This window comes from Gopherus evgoodei, chromosome 9 (assembly GCF_007399415.2).
Source record: "Gopherus evgoodei ecotype Sinaloan lineage chromosome 9, rGopEvg1_v1.p, whole genome shotgun sequence".
In the NCBI taxonomy this organism is placed as follows: domain Eukaryota; kingdom Metazoa; phylum Chordata; order Testudines; family Testudinidae; genus Gopherus; species Gopherus evgoodei.
This window is the reverse complement of record NC_044330.1, coordinates 87,612,172-87,624,688: the sequence shown is the minus strand read 5'-3', so window position 1 is coordinate 87,624,688 and position 12,517 is coordinate 87,612,172. Positions and strand designations below refer to the sequence as shown.

Genomic DNA, 12,517 nt, shown 5'->3' with positions numbered 1-12,517 from the left:
AAAGAAATTGTGATGAGTGGGATGTGACCAGGTCGAACTATGAACTCCATTTTGTATTGTAACCTCAGTTTTGGGTTTGGACATCTTTTTTGTGTTGGTGCTGAACACATGACTCCAAGGCAGTTTGGTGTAATACATTCCAGACAGGTGCTTGGCCGAAGAAAGGGGCTTGACACCTAGCTGAATTATTATGACAGAAAAGCCGTCACAGAGCAATGAGGACATCAACTTTGATTGTCTCAACAGCTGGCCCAATCCCATGGAGCAATCGACTTGCTACACAGAAACCTGACTGGGGAACGGCCTGGAATTTTTCAGCCTGGGCTCATGACAAAAAAAGTGAAAGAGACTATTTAACGAAGGATCTGGTGCTTTTCTCTGATGGGGGGACCTCCACTGCCCCATGGAAGAACTGTCTGGAGACAGAAGATAGGAGGGACTCTGCCTAGCCTGAAACCCTGACAAGACCTCGGATTCATAGGAGAGGTACGATGTAGAGGTGTTTGCTATTTTACAAAGATCTGTAACTCTCTAGTGATTTTTAAGAGTAAAGTTTCTTGTGGTGAAGAAATTCATTTGTTAAGCCTGTATTCCTTGCCATCCTTCCACTGGATTCCTTCAAGGGTTAAACTAAGAAACCCAAGCTGACCATAGCCAAAGTAGAAATTTGAGGGAGCATATGAAAGCACCTAGAGTGGGTTGGGGAGGTCTGAGGCACAAGTTCAGGAGTCTGGGAGCAGCAGGACTGTGGAGTCCCATATCTCAAGGAAGGAGTCTGAGCCTGGGAGTGTGCCTCGCAGAACCAGAGCTTGGAACAATGACCTGTCTCTTCCTAGACCCCGTTGGCTTAGAAGCACATGGAATTCAGTGGTGAGTCCATTGACAACAGACGTATTGGTCTAAAGAGAAACTGGGCCAAGTTATGACAGAATTCATTTAAAAACTTGAGTAAATAGTCATATAAATTGCTTTGCATTATTTTCCCAGCTCTAATAAATAATAATAATGAGGCTTTACACTTCTATCATGAACCCCATCCAAGAATCTCCAAGTGCTTTGCAAATACTAACATCAAGGTGGTCCATGCAAGGAGGGGAGTATCATCATCCTCATTTTACAGAATCTGGGACACAAATAATTTTGCCCAAGGTCATGCAACACGTCTGTGTCAGAGCAGGGAATGGAACCCTAATTTTCTGTCACTCCTGTGTGTTAGCCACAACACTATTCTTTCCCTGTATCACTAGGGAAATTGTAAGAGGCATAAAGACAGATTCCATCTCCCTGGAAGTTAGCAAAATTAAACTTTTGACTTGGAAATGGAACAAATTTGACTTGGAGTCAATGAGAGGCAAGAAACACTGAACTACACAATGGCATTTTCGGAGCATAACTTGTCAGGGTACAAGTGGACTTTCAATGGCTACACCCCTTATTCCTTTGCTGTCTCACAAGAGATGTTACAGAATGAACTTTTATTAGATTATCCTGTTGATATATAATCCTATTTACTGGATATCCAGCTGCAGCACATATTAATTACCAGCGGGATCTCAGTTTTCTTCATGACTTTTCCTTTTTTATCAGAAATGTGTCACTTCACCTATATAATGTTTTGAAGAATAATTGGTTGGGTGTTACCAACCTAATGTGGGATTAGCTCCATGGTAAATTTTTCCCAGATGAGCCTTGCAACCAGCTCTCATGCATCTTTTCAAATCTTCCAATTTTATTATTTATGACCCTGCCACAAGTGTGCTAACCACTTTCAGTAGTTACAAACCACAGCAGAAATGGCCAATATCCAAAGCAGGTACTTCCATTCTATCTATGTTCCCAGATAGTAAGATGCTTCTTCACTTGCTGTCTTAATGTGTTGTGAAGTGTTGCTGTATGTTAGCATCTCCCACCTAGAGATGGCTGTATTTCACTTGACACTGGAGAAATTCCTATGAATACATTTTCTATGTTTTTAAAGTGCTTTGGGACAGGGGTGCAATGTGGGGGAGGGGCCATACACTCCCTCCCCACATTTGGCCAGCTCTGAGCAGAGGCCCTGTAGATGCCACCTCTTCCCAGCCATGCCTGAGACAGTAGTGGCCCCTTGGCTGGGGACACACCACCCACACAGGAGATAATGGGTTGGGTTGCCCAATGGGGAAGCCTCTGCCAGAGTCCCAGTGCTGCAGTCTGGGAAGGGAGGTCTGGCACTTCCCTAAGCTTTTTGTCCCAGCAGGACAGCAGTGGAAAGGGGCTGCACGCTGCATTCTGGGACTTGCTACCAGGGCCAGCTTTAGACCTATTCCGCCAATTCCCCCGAATTGGGCTCCGCGCCTAAAAGGGTCCCGCACCCAGTGAGAATCCCTTCCCTGGCTAGAGGCACCTTTTTAATTTTTACTCACCTGGCGGTGCTTCAGGACTTTGGCGCGGGTCTTTCGCTTGCTCTGGGTCTTCAGCGGCGGGTTCTTCAGTGCCGCCGAATATCTGGAGCGAGTGAAGGACCCACCACCAAAGTGCCGCTGAAGACTCAGAGCACTGCCCGGTGAGTACAAGCCCCACGTGTTTTTTCACATGTGTGTTTTTTTTTTTAATCATCCCTGCAGGGGCCCCATTGAAACTGATCGAATTGGGCCCTGCACTTCCTAAAGCTGTCCCTGCTTGCTACATGGAGTGGGAGCAGTTGGGGCCTGCAGGGCTGCATGGTACCTCCCCCTGCACTTTCCATGCATTGCCATGGTACCAAAGGCCAGGGCTTGGCACATTTCAGAGTTTCCTTCCCTGGCTGCAACCCCGCAAACTTGTCTGCAGCTGGATCTGCCCTCTGCAAGTTGTGTTCCAAGCTAAGCCATGCCCATGTGGCACCCTGTGCTCTACTATCTTCTCCATCCTGGGACAGGTGCCCTTCTGGGGAGGAGTCCTCTCTCTGGGCCTCCTCCTTAGGAAAATGGTGGTTGCACCCTGCTTTGGGATCTGTTGGGATGAAAGGCCCATTATCTCCTCCACAAATCAATTGATGAGGAATTGGTAGGTGTAACCTATCTGTTCAAGAAGACATATAAGCCCCTTTGTGGTTTGTAGGATTTTCATTTTTGTACCTTAATTATTTCTTACATAGCTATCAAAATACAATCATTCCTTGGTGATAGCTAACTTTTCTTCATAATATTTGACACAGTAACTTCTTGGATTCATCTTTGCACAATGTGATTTATGATAGGAGAATGCCACATCTGTATAGATGGAGGACTAGTCAGAAAGAACTGCTATTTTGAAAGACGCTGTTTTTCTAAGGTGGTATTCACCAGGTCTCTGATTTAGTTTCCTGATTGCAAATGTCTTTTTAGCAAACAAAAAGTGCTTTTGTGTATGGCGAAACAGAAAACAGACACCCTTTGTTCTGTAAATAATCTGTCTGAAATTCAAATTACCCAAGCAGAACATCCTGTGGCACTGGAAAGGAGCTGATGTTTATGGTCACACAGAGAGCATCCACTAACATTCAGAGAGGCCAAAGTGAATGGCAGCTGCAAATCCACAAACTGAAGTCAAGGGGATACGCTAGATTTACACTGATGTAGCTAAAAGTAGAATTTGGCCCATCACTACCGTGAAATCATGTGCAAAACTTGAACACAAATCCAGAAATATCACTCCATGCTCTAGACTCCAAAGCCTTGATATACTCATTGCCCAGGGTACCAAACGTCAGTGACGATAAGTTTGCCTGCAGTGGGGGAAATAGCGGTGCAAATTGGATATAGTGGTGCCTGCAGCTCCTGCTCCATAAGAGAAAGTGAAGCCAGCTGGTACAGTCTCAAACTGGACAGAGGACACTTGTGATTTTTAGGGACTCAGGTTGAGGAAAAGCCTCTTGTTGGGGAGAGTAGCAGGAAATCACCTAATGACAGAAGCAGGCCCTTAGCCATTGACCCACTCACACCATAATATGATCACTTCCATAAGCCAGACACACAACCCAGACACACATAATTAATTAATAATAATCAATATTTGATATAACAGTAGCACTTCACTGGGGCACTATTACACAGATTACATCCTGAATTTGATTCAAATATAGTTAATGCCAGCTAATATATATGGAAATGAGAGAAAGGCAACGGACGCTATTTTCTGAATGCGTTAGGCGACACTGTGCTAAATACCTCTTTACTTTAAGGAAAGTTAAGGGTGCTCAGCACTGCACAGGATCAAGTCCTAAACATGTAAAAATACCAGCATTATAGGCCAAATACAGGGGCCATTGAAATCACTGTCCAAACTCTCATACACTTCATCAATATTCATTAAAAAGCGGTTGCTACATTTGAAGAGTAAGCATCACTTAAAAATTACAAAAGAGCCGTCAGAATTATTCAATGGAGTAAGCTAAGGAAGGATCTAGTGCAAACTATTCATTTTATGCGCCTCAGTTTTTATAATTAAGTGTAGGAGTGCTTACAGCAAATATTATAGTTTCCTCCTCCACTGAGAAAAGCCAGATGGATTCCTCTGCTGAGAGAAGCCAGATGTCCTTTATCTACCAACACATACTTTTCTATAAACAGAGGATCAATCTGTTTACTTCTAATGAAAACACTTTAAAGACCTATCAACCCAAATACTCCAGCACTAATAACTAATGTAATATAATATTAACAATAAAAAGCATAATAGAAGTTGGAGATGGAAAAGGTATTGTAGTCATCTCTGGCCAATGCAAGATGATTTTCTATGTTAACTTTCTTATTGTTTTTTCCACTCTACCTTTTAGTGTCTCAAGCAATAGGACTTCCACTACTTCCCTTCCCCAGAAGTGACTCATTTCATAGAAGCTGTATGTATTGTACATAGAGCTAATTTGTAGCAAATCTGTAATAAAACAGTGCAAAATGAACAAGGCTGCAGCACTAGCTGAAAGAATAAATCTGACCAACATACACATGATTCTGAATTAATCAAATCAGCAGTGTCTGCATTCACATGGGCTCTTACCAGTATTTTTTTTTCCACTTTCTAGTAAAGGGAGATTCCCAAGCCACCTACTTGTAATTTCCTGGGACAACCCCCACTCCTCACTTGTGAGAATTATTTTTATTTGAAGCTTGTTTTCATTCTTGCACTGTGAGATTGGATGGAAGTTTGGGTTTCCTTGTGATGAAATATCAAAGTTGGGACCCAAACGATTGCCTTGTTGTACATTCCCACAAGATGATGATAGGAAAACTCGAGGTTAATTAAACTAATCATTAAAACTTTGGGTGATCTGACTTTGCTTCTCCCTTCAATTTGGCTATTTTCCCCACTCCTCCCAATATACTTTATCTATTTTATTCTTCTGTTTTGAATTTCACTAAATTGTTTTTTAAATCTCCTTGTGAAATACTGTATCCATGTGAAGGATTATTACAAACATTCATCTGCCACCACTGAGAACAGCCTAGCTCCATCCTCTTTGGAACCCCCACCTCAGGTAATAGGAGCGAGCTGCAGCCTTAAATCAACTCATTTATGTATATAATGAGATATCTAAACATGTGCCTTGCAACTGGTAAGTCTGCTGAACAATAAAACAGAAATACACCAAAACCAGAGCTTTATATGTGAACTGTCCTTCTCTATCCCCTTGAACGTTGGTATTTCAGATAAAATTAAACCCAGATCTTCCCCAGGTACTGATTTTGTAGAGCTGAAATGGTACAGAAGTGGTTTTGAAAAACCAGTGTTCTCATTTGACCCCTACAAAAAGTACCCACAAGAGCTTACAGTCTAAAAAAAAACAAGTTTGGGTACAGTTTGGTGAACAAAAGATTGTTGCTGGCATACCTTGTGGAACAGCCTGTGGATTCACAGAAATGTTCTGAAGATAAAGAGGGAAGGGTTTTAGTGCACACTCATTATATGTTGTATACTATGGATCCATCTCTGTGTTATGTGAGAACCTCTGATAAATTCTTGAATGTAACCACATGACTAGAGCTGCTCAAAAATTTCCATTCCATGGAAATTCTGACACTTTGAAGAGTGAGGGGAATCTCCCACCACAAAGCAGGGAACACAGAGCTCCATCTCCATCCTGAGAGCTGCATCTCAAACTGGGACACTCAGACTTCCAGGATCTCAACTCTGTGGCAGGAAGAGCAGGCTGCATGACCGGGCTATCATGGAGCCAGGGACCCTGGAAGCTCTGGGATCCCTGGCACCAGAGCAGCTCACTTGTTAGGGCTACCCAGAAGCTGTGAACCCTGAAAGCCTGAGTTCCCCAGAAGCCTGCCAGGTGAGCTGGCAGAAAACCAGGCAGGGTTCTGTCAAAATGCAGTCTGTGGCTTGACAAAAGTTACCACTCTGAAACCAACATATTTTTGTGAGACATTTCGGTTTCAATCAATTGGCATAGTCAGATAAAAATACATTTTCTTGGAATATTTCCAACAACCTCCATTCATAACCCTGTTCTGCCAGGGAGGTAAGCGGTATTATCTCCATTTTAACAGATGGGGAACCAAGGCACAGAGAGATTAAGTGAACGGTTGAAGGTCACACCAGAAGTTTGTCACAGAGCTGGAAACTGAACCTACATCACCTGGGTGTCTGTGCCTTAACTAAAAGGCTATCCTTCTTCTCTGTAGCAAGATTTTTTCTTAGATCTTGTCTTTTTTCCTAAATCTCATCTAAACCCACTGTAGCACAGTGGTAATACTGGTGGTAGTTAAAGCATTAGTCTCTTTGACAGGGTTTACATTAGCAAATTTAGTACCAGTTTCTCAGTGCTAGTGCAGGCAGGATTCAGGCATTTCCAGCATTGCCTCCTGAAGCCCTGGTCTGATTTTCCAGGGCCCAACACTGGAACCCCCAGAACCCTGTCTACACTAGAGTTTGTATTATTACTAACAATGATACAGCTGCCCTGGAGCTGGCAAATGAGCACAAAATTGGCTAGTATAGACACAGACTTTTAGGATTTGCTCTGTCACCAAATTAAGAACAAGAGCCTTTTGAAAATTACTGAATTTTCAGAAACTTCCATGAACATTTTTTTTAAATGTTGCTGTTTATGACCAACTTTTAGTATGGCTGAAAGGTGTCAACAAATTGAAATTTCAGCAAAAGTAATTTACAAAATTTGTTCTGTATTTTTTCAACTAGCTTTATTAAAAGCCTCTTTTTTCTTCTCTTTCATGGATTATTTTGAGTACAGCTGGGTAAAAGTGGCAGAGCTCAGGCTTGGGCTTTCTGCCTTAGGTGCCAGCAAATCTAACGCTGGCCTCGCTTGGCAGATCTCCTGAAACCTGCTCATGGCCTCCTAAGGGGCTGTGGACCCATTGAGAACCACTGCCCAAGAACACCGTCCGCATACAAGGATATGAAGACACAGTCCCTGTACCAAATAGATTAACTTTAAGGCTCTCACCTGCAAAAATGGCAAGTGTTTAGTTGGCATGAGTTTAACTTTACGTTCTACAAACAGTCTCATTGAATGGACTGGGGATTAAGAAGACAAGCCACATATGAAGGAAGGAGGAGAGGGATACAGCCCAAATATGTATAATTTTTATTTACATTTGGCCGCACTCATACAAGCTGAACAGTGATGTCCAACTGCTTCTCAGTCTATGCATTATTAATTGGCCAATTACTGACTCCCCACAATGGAAGTAGGATTTAAAATGGGGACAGATTTCAGGCTGTTATGCAGACTATATGGCCGGTTTTATGTGTGCAGCGGCTTTCTATGATCTCAGGCCAATCTTCTTTCTTCCATTCATTATAATAAACGGGCACGTTTTGGGGAGTGGCAGCAGCGTAATGACAGTCTATTCCTTCCCTGAGGAGGGGAGAGTGGACGGAGAGGTATTTGCATAGGCACAGGGCAGCAAACCACCTGGCTATCATTGCAGGGCATATCTCCCTGGCTGCCAATTGCCAGGAGAGAGGAAAGACAGGAAGTGGCAGAGGAATCCCCCCGAGGGACAGGCACTAGGTTGAGTGGTGACTGAACCTTCTCTCCTGCTAGTCTAGACAGGGGCTGAGAGGAAAACCCGAGCTGCCCAGCCCCCCTCGTTGCTGAGCTGTGGGGAAGCCTAGCTGGGCCTGCTAGTTCCGCGGCTGGGGCCCGCCCCAGGTGCGCCCGGGCGAGCGGTGCGCGCCTCGGAAAGTGACACCAGCCGGCGGAGGGGGAGAGGCACCGTGCCCAAGTTTGAGCGCGCGGTGCCAGGCGGGCTGGTGCGCGCGGCATGGAAGCGGGGCCTGTCACTCACCCCCCCCCCCCCGCCAGGTACCTGGCGGGGCGCGTGCCCGGGCTCGGCAAAGGGGAGCGGGAAGCGAAGGGTGGCGCTGGGGAGAGGGCGGCGGCAGCAGCCAGGTGCGCTCGGCCGGGCGCCGTTCCTGGGCGGGAGCAGACACCTGAGCGGCTGCGCTGCCTCCTCCCCTCACGCGGGTTTCGACTTTCTCCCCCGCCCGGAAACTCGCCGGCCGAGCTGCGCTCGCCGCCGCCCCGCTGGCTCCGCCACAGGCCGGGCCGGAACAGGGCGCCCCCGCCTGCGCCGCCAGGTGAGTCCCAGCCGGGGGGTCTTGTTGGAGGAAGGGTCCCCCTGTGGTGCCCGGCCGGGGGCAGGGAGGTGCGGAGAGGAGGTGGCACATATGGGGGAGCTGGTTGCCGGGGTGGGGGAGGAGAGGCACAGGGCAATTCTGTACCGAGAAAGGGAACTGGCTTGGGTAAAATATTGTACAGATCGCCGCCCCCACCCCCAGTAATTGACACACATCGTTGTAGGGTTTTTAAAATAATCCCTTCTCAGTTAGTTTACAGGGCTGCATAACTAAAGTCTCATCCCAATTAACAGACTTGGCTTGGCTCACTGGTCTGATGACAAGGAAAGTCCCACTCAGGCAGTCCCCTGTAACTGTAGAGTCTCCTTTATTTACTTTTTAAATAGTTGTTTTTATTACTCTTCATCGTGTTCCTTTGTAAACACGGTGCAGAGGAATGGCCGTGTGCTATTTAATTTATATTTTAATAGTAAATAATACCATCACATTGTTTCTAATATAAACAGTTCCTGTTTTTATTGGGATTTTGTAATTACAACTTTTAATTCTACATTTTTGTTCTTCTATAATGCAAGTTTATTCTTTAAGATTATATGACTTAAAGGCTGGCTGAGTTTCTGGGTTGGCGTCAAATTTTCCTTCAGTTTACTTTGATCTGCCAAGGGGATTGCCTTTTTCAATTTATTTTGCTTCTCTGGGCAGCATTCTAGTGCTTTTTCACATGTCATTACTTGCGTATATAACTTTGTTCCCAAGTATTCACTAAAGGCCAGGTTGAAAGCACCTAGATGCTTTTGAAAATCCCACTACTCACCTAAATACCTTTAAAAATCTGGCCTAAGGATACTATGCTGTCTTCTATGAAATCCTTTGCAAAGGCAAATTTCTACTATAATTTTTACTAAACATAGATACACAACCAAGATTGACAACTGCAAGAATTAAAAAATGTGTTATGAACTCTAAAGTTATGAAATTTAAATAAATAAATGTTAGATTCTTGTTGCCTTTTTGTTTTTGGAGCCTTTAGGGTGCACTAGCTACACGCATGTACTATTACCTCTCCCAAAGAATCTCTATACCTAATACAGTCTTATAATATTCAATACCATTTGGACATAGTTTTTCCACTCTTCCCACACACACACTTTAATTGAAAATTTATTACAGATCCATATTTGTGTAAGTAGTCCTTCATCCTGCAAACACTGAAACACATACTTACTCTTCTATTATTTCACTTGTTGCATACATCTTTTTTTCTACTGAATTGTTTATATTTCTAATTGCATTTTAATTTTATGTCCTCTTATATGCGACATTGTTATGAGTCATTTCAGTGATGATCTTCATTCTGACGAGTTTACCGTTTTGTGCTGCCAAAATCAAAGAGGTTTTTTTAAAATGAATTATTCTGTCGTTCCTTTGCATTATTTGGGAGGGGAGCATAGCTCGTACCTCACCTGTTTTGCCTTTTGGTGAAAGTACAGTGCCATGTCTCCTATGTTCTTACAGTGGGATAGCTAATGCATGTTAGTTATTCTGTGGTAAAAACACTTTCTTAGCATTCAGGAGACAGACTATAATACTGACTCAGATGTTAAATGCAGATGTTGTTCATAGCTTGACTCTGATAGCGATTATGGGAGTAACACTGCTCCTTTGCCATTAGAGGTAATTGCCCCTGAATAGCTGCAATTTCTGTCGGTGTCTAGTTAAAAAATTTTTTCCATTTAAAATGCAAGAGCCCCCCCCCCCAATTTCCCTTATTCCCTTCTTTTTACTTACTAAGGAATCAACTACATGTACAAACTAATTGCATTTTAATGAATTAAAGGTGTGGATTTAATGCACATAAATTATAGCACATTAAACCTCTGTGGGGTCTCCCTTTATGTCCAGACAAGTGTCCTTAGTTTTGACAATGGCAGTCAGAGCAGTCATGGAAGATTGCAGGAGTCCTTCCCCAAAACATTATTAAGCATCAAGTCTTTGACCTGGCTTGAACATTTTAAAAGTTTTGTGTACTTCAGGTGCAACTCACATTTCATTTTTTAAGTCCGAAGTGCTCGACTGCTTGCCTTCTTCTCATCTTAACTTTCTTGCGGGTTGCCCTATGCAGCGAAGCCTTTATAATGTTTCACAGAGATTTAAATTTTATAAGACCAAAATTTATATGTGGTTTAAGATTCAGATTTAAGGTGATCTCCCTTCTGCCTGCCCTGTGCTGGTCAGGACATCTTTTGTGATGAGGAGATTGAAGGCCTGACAGTGGATTGATCCTGCAGTGCACACAAAGGGTGTTGATCACTGTACAGTTAGGCCCCCTCTATAAGCAATAAATGTGAAATGGTGGCACTCCTCTCCCATTAGAGTTAACCAGTTGACCCACATTTTTCATGCTTTAAACTGTAAAGATTCCTTTTTGATCTCGTCTACCAACTCGCTAACCAAACATGATGTAAATCTTATCCCTTACTGTGTGCTCTCAGGAAAATTTAACTTACAAACCCAGCATTCTCTTACACCTTTCTTACATTATCGTGGTAATATTAATGAGCCCATGACTGTCACGTCCACAAAGGAGTGAGGAAACGGTCTGTTAGACTACAAGAAAAATATTTTCAGCTCACTTAAAACATTATGATGTTGTGTCTCAGCACAGGTGCAGAGTGCTGTGCTGCTCACCTGGCCCAGAAACAGGGTGTGGCAGTTACTAGACATGTTCTGCATTTGTTTCTGCAGCTGTATAGGATATTTTCATTGTAGGCAACACACCTGGCAGGTCATTCCCTATTTACTCATCTGATAGCTGAGCCAGTCGGTGCTCAAGCGGGGAAATGTTATATCTGCTTAAAACAGCCACCTCACATCAGTGGCTGATCAGTGCAAGAGCATGCGTCTGCTGTAGGGGATAGATCTGCTGACAATATGGAGAAATGTTTTGGAAAGAAGGAGGCTGACATTCTTAGCAAGATCTGAACTAGTCAGGCATGTATACTCCATATTATGGCCACATTATAGAGACTTAGGGCTAGATTCACAAAGATACTTAAGCACCTAAACTTCAGACTTAAGTTCCTCAGTTTTAGGTTCCACTGTGATTCACAAAACTTCTAATGAACTCTGTAAGTGCCTAAATTCACATGGCACCTACATTTTCTGAGTTGAAGTGCCCATGCTGCCTTAGTTTTTGCCTTTCTGAGCATGTGCATTGCTGCCTTACTCTAGGCTTCTCTCCTGCATATGCTCCAGACTGATTCACGAACCAGGAGGGATAAGACAGGTGGGTAAATGCCTATGTATAGTGCCTGATCTAGTAGGCATGCTCAAAGCCTGTCTACTGGATCAGGTCCCATTCAAAATCTGGCTGGAAGAGGAGATGGGTGTGCTATTCTCACCCACCACATAACTTATAGTGCAGTGGTTAGAGCACTGGCTTGGGATGTCAGAGATGGGGGTTCAGTTCCCCCCTCAGGCAGAGAGGGAGAAAGGATTTGAACAGGGGGACTCCTACATCCCAGGTGAGTGTCCTAAACACTGAGCTAAAAGTTATAAGGAAGGCAGTGACATCACCACCACCTCCTACTGCTGTTTTGTGTGCCTGTATAGTTCTTTCTCAAAGAAACAGCTTAGTTTAGGTTCCTAAACAGCCTGACTCCATGAGAAGGATTCCTGGTTGTGAATTGCTAGCAGAGATAAGTGCCTCCTTACAGCCTCCATTTAGGCTCTGAACTCAGAGCAGGGTGAGGTTAGGACACATCCCTCATGGGCATCTCACATTGGTTAAGTTTGGCATTTCCCTGCTTAATGTGCTGGCTTTGTGGTTTACAGTCTAAGGCACCTATCTCCCCTTTCATTATATAGGGAGACTAGGAATTTAACTGAGGCTTTATGGAGCATACTGTTGTTCCTGTGACTTTTTTTTTTTTTTCCCTAGGCACCTAAAAGTTGGGCATTGCAACAT

At 43.7% G+C, this 12,517-nt stretch overlaps 1 protein-coding gene across 3 annotated transcripts in view; it reads left to right on the top strand.

Annotated features, from left to right (window-relative positions):
- Positions 1-357: 357 nt before the first annotated feature.
- LOC115657052 (ligand of Numb protein X 2-like) overlaps positions 358-12,517 on the top strand; it is a 51,560-nt gene continuing 39,400 nt past the window's right edge. The window contains exon 1 of one of the 3 annotated variants that reach the window (XM_030574260.1): positions 358-486. The gene's annotated coding sequence lies outside the window, so the exon portion shown is untranslated. Of the gene's footprint in view, positions 487-7,923; positions 7,982-8,485; positions 8,551-12,517 lie in introns of those variants that run through there. The other 2 variants (XM_030574262.1, XM_030574259.1) reach the window with 2 other exon arrangements.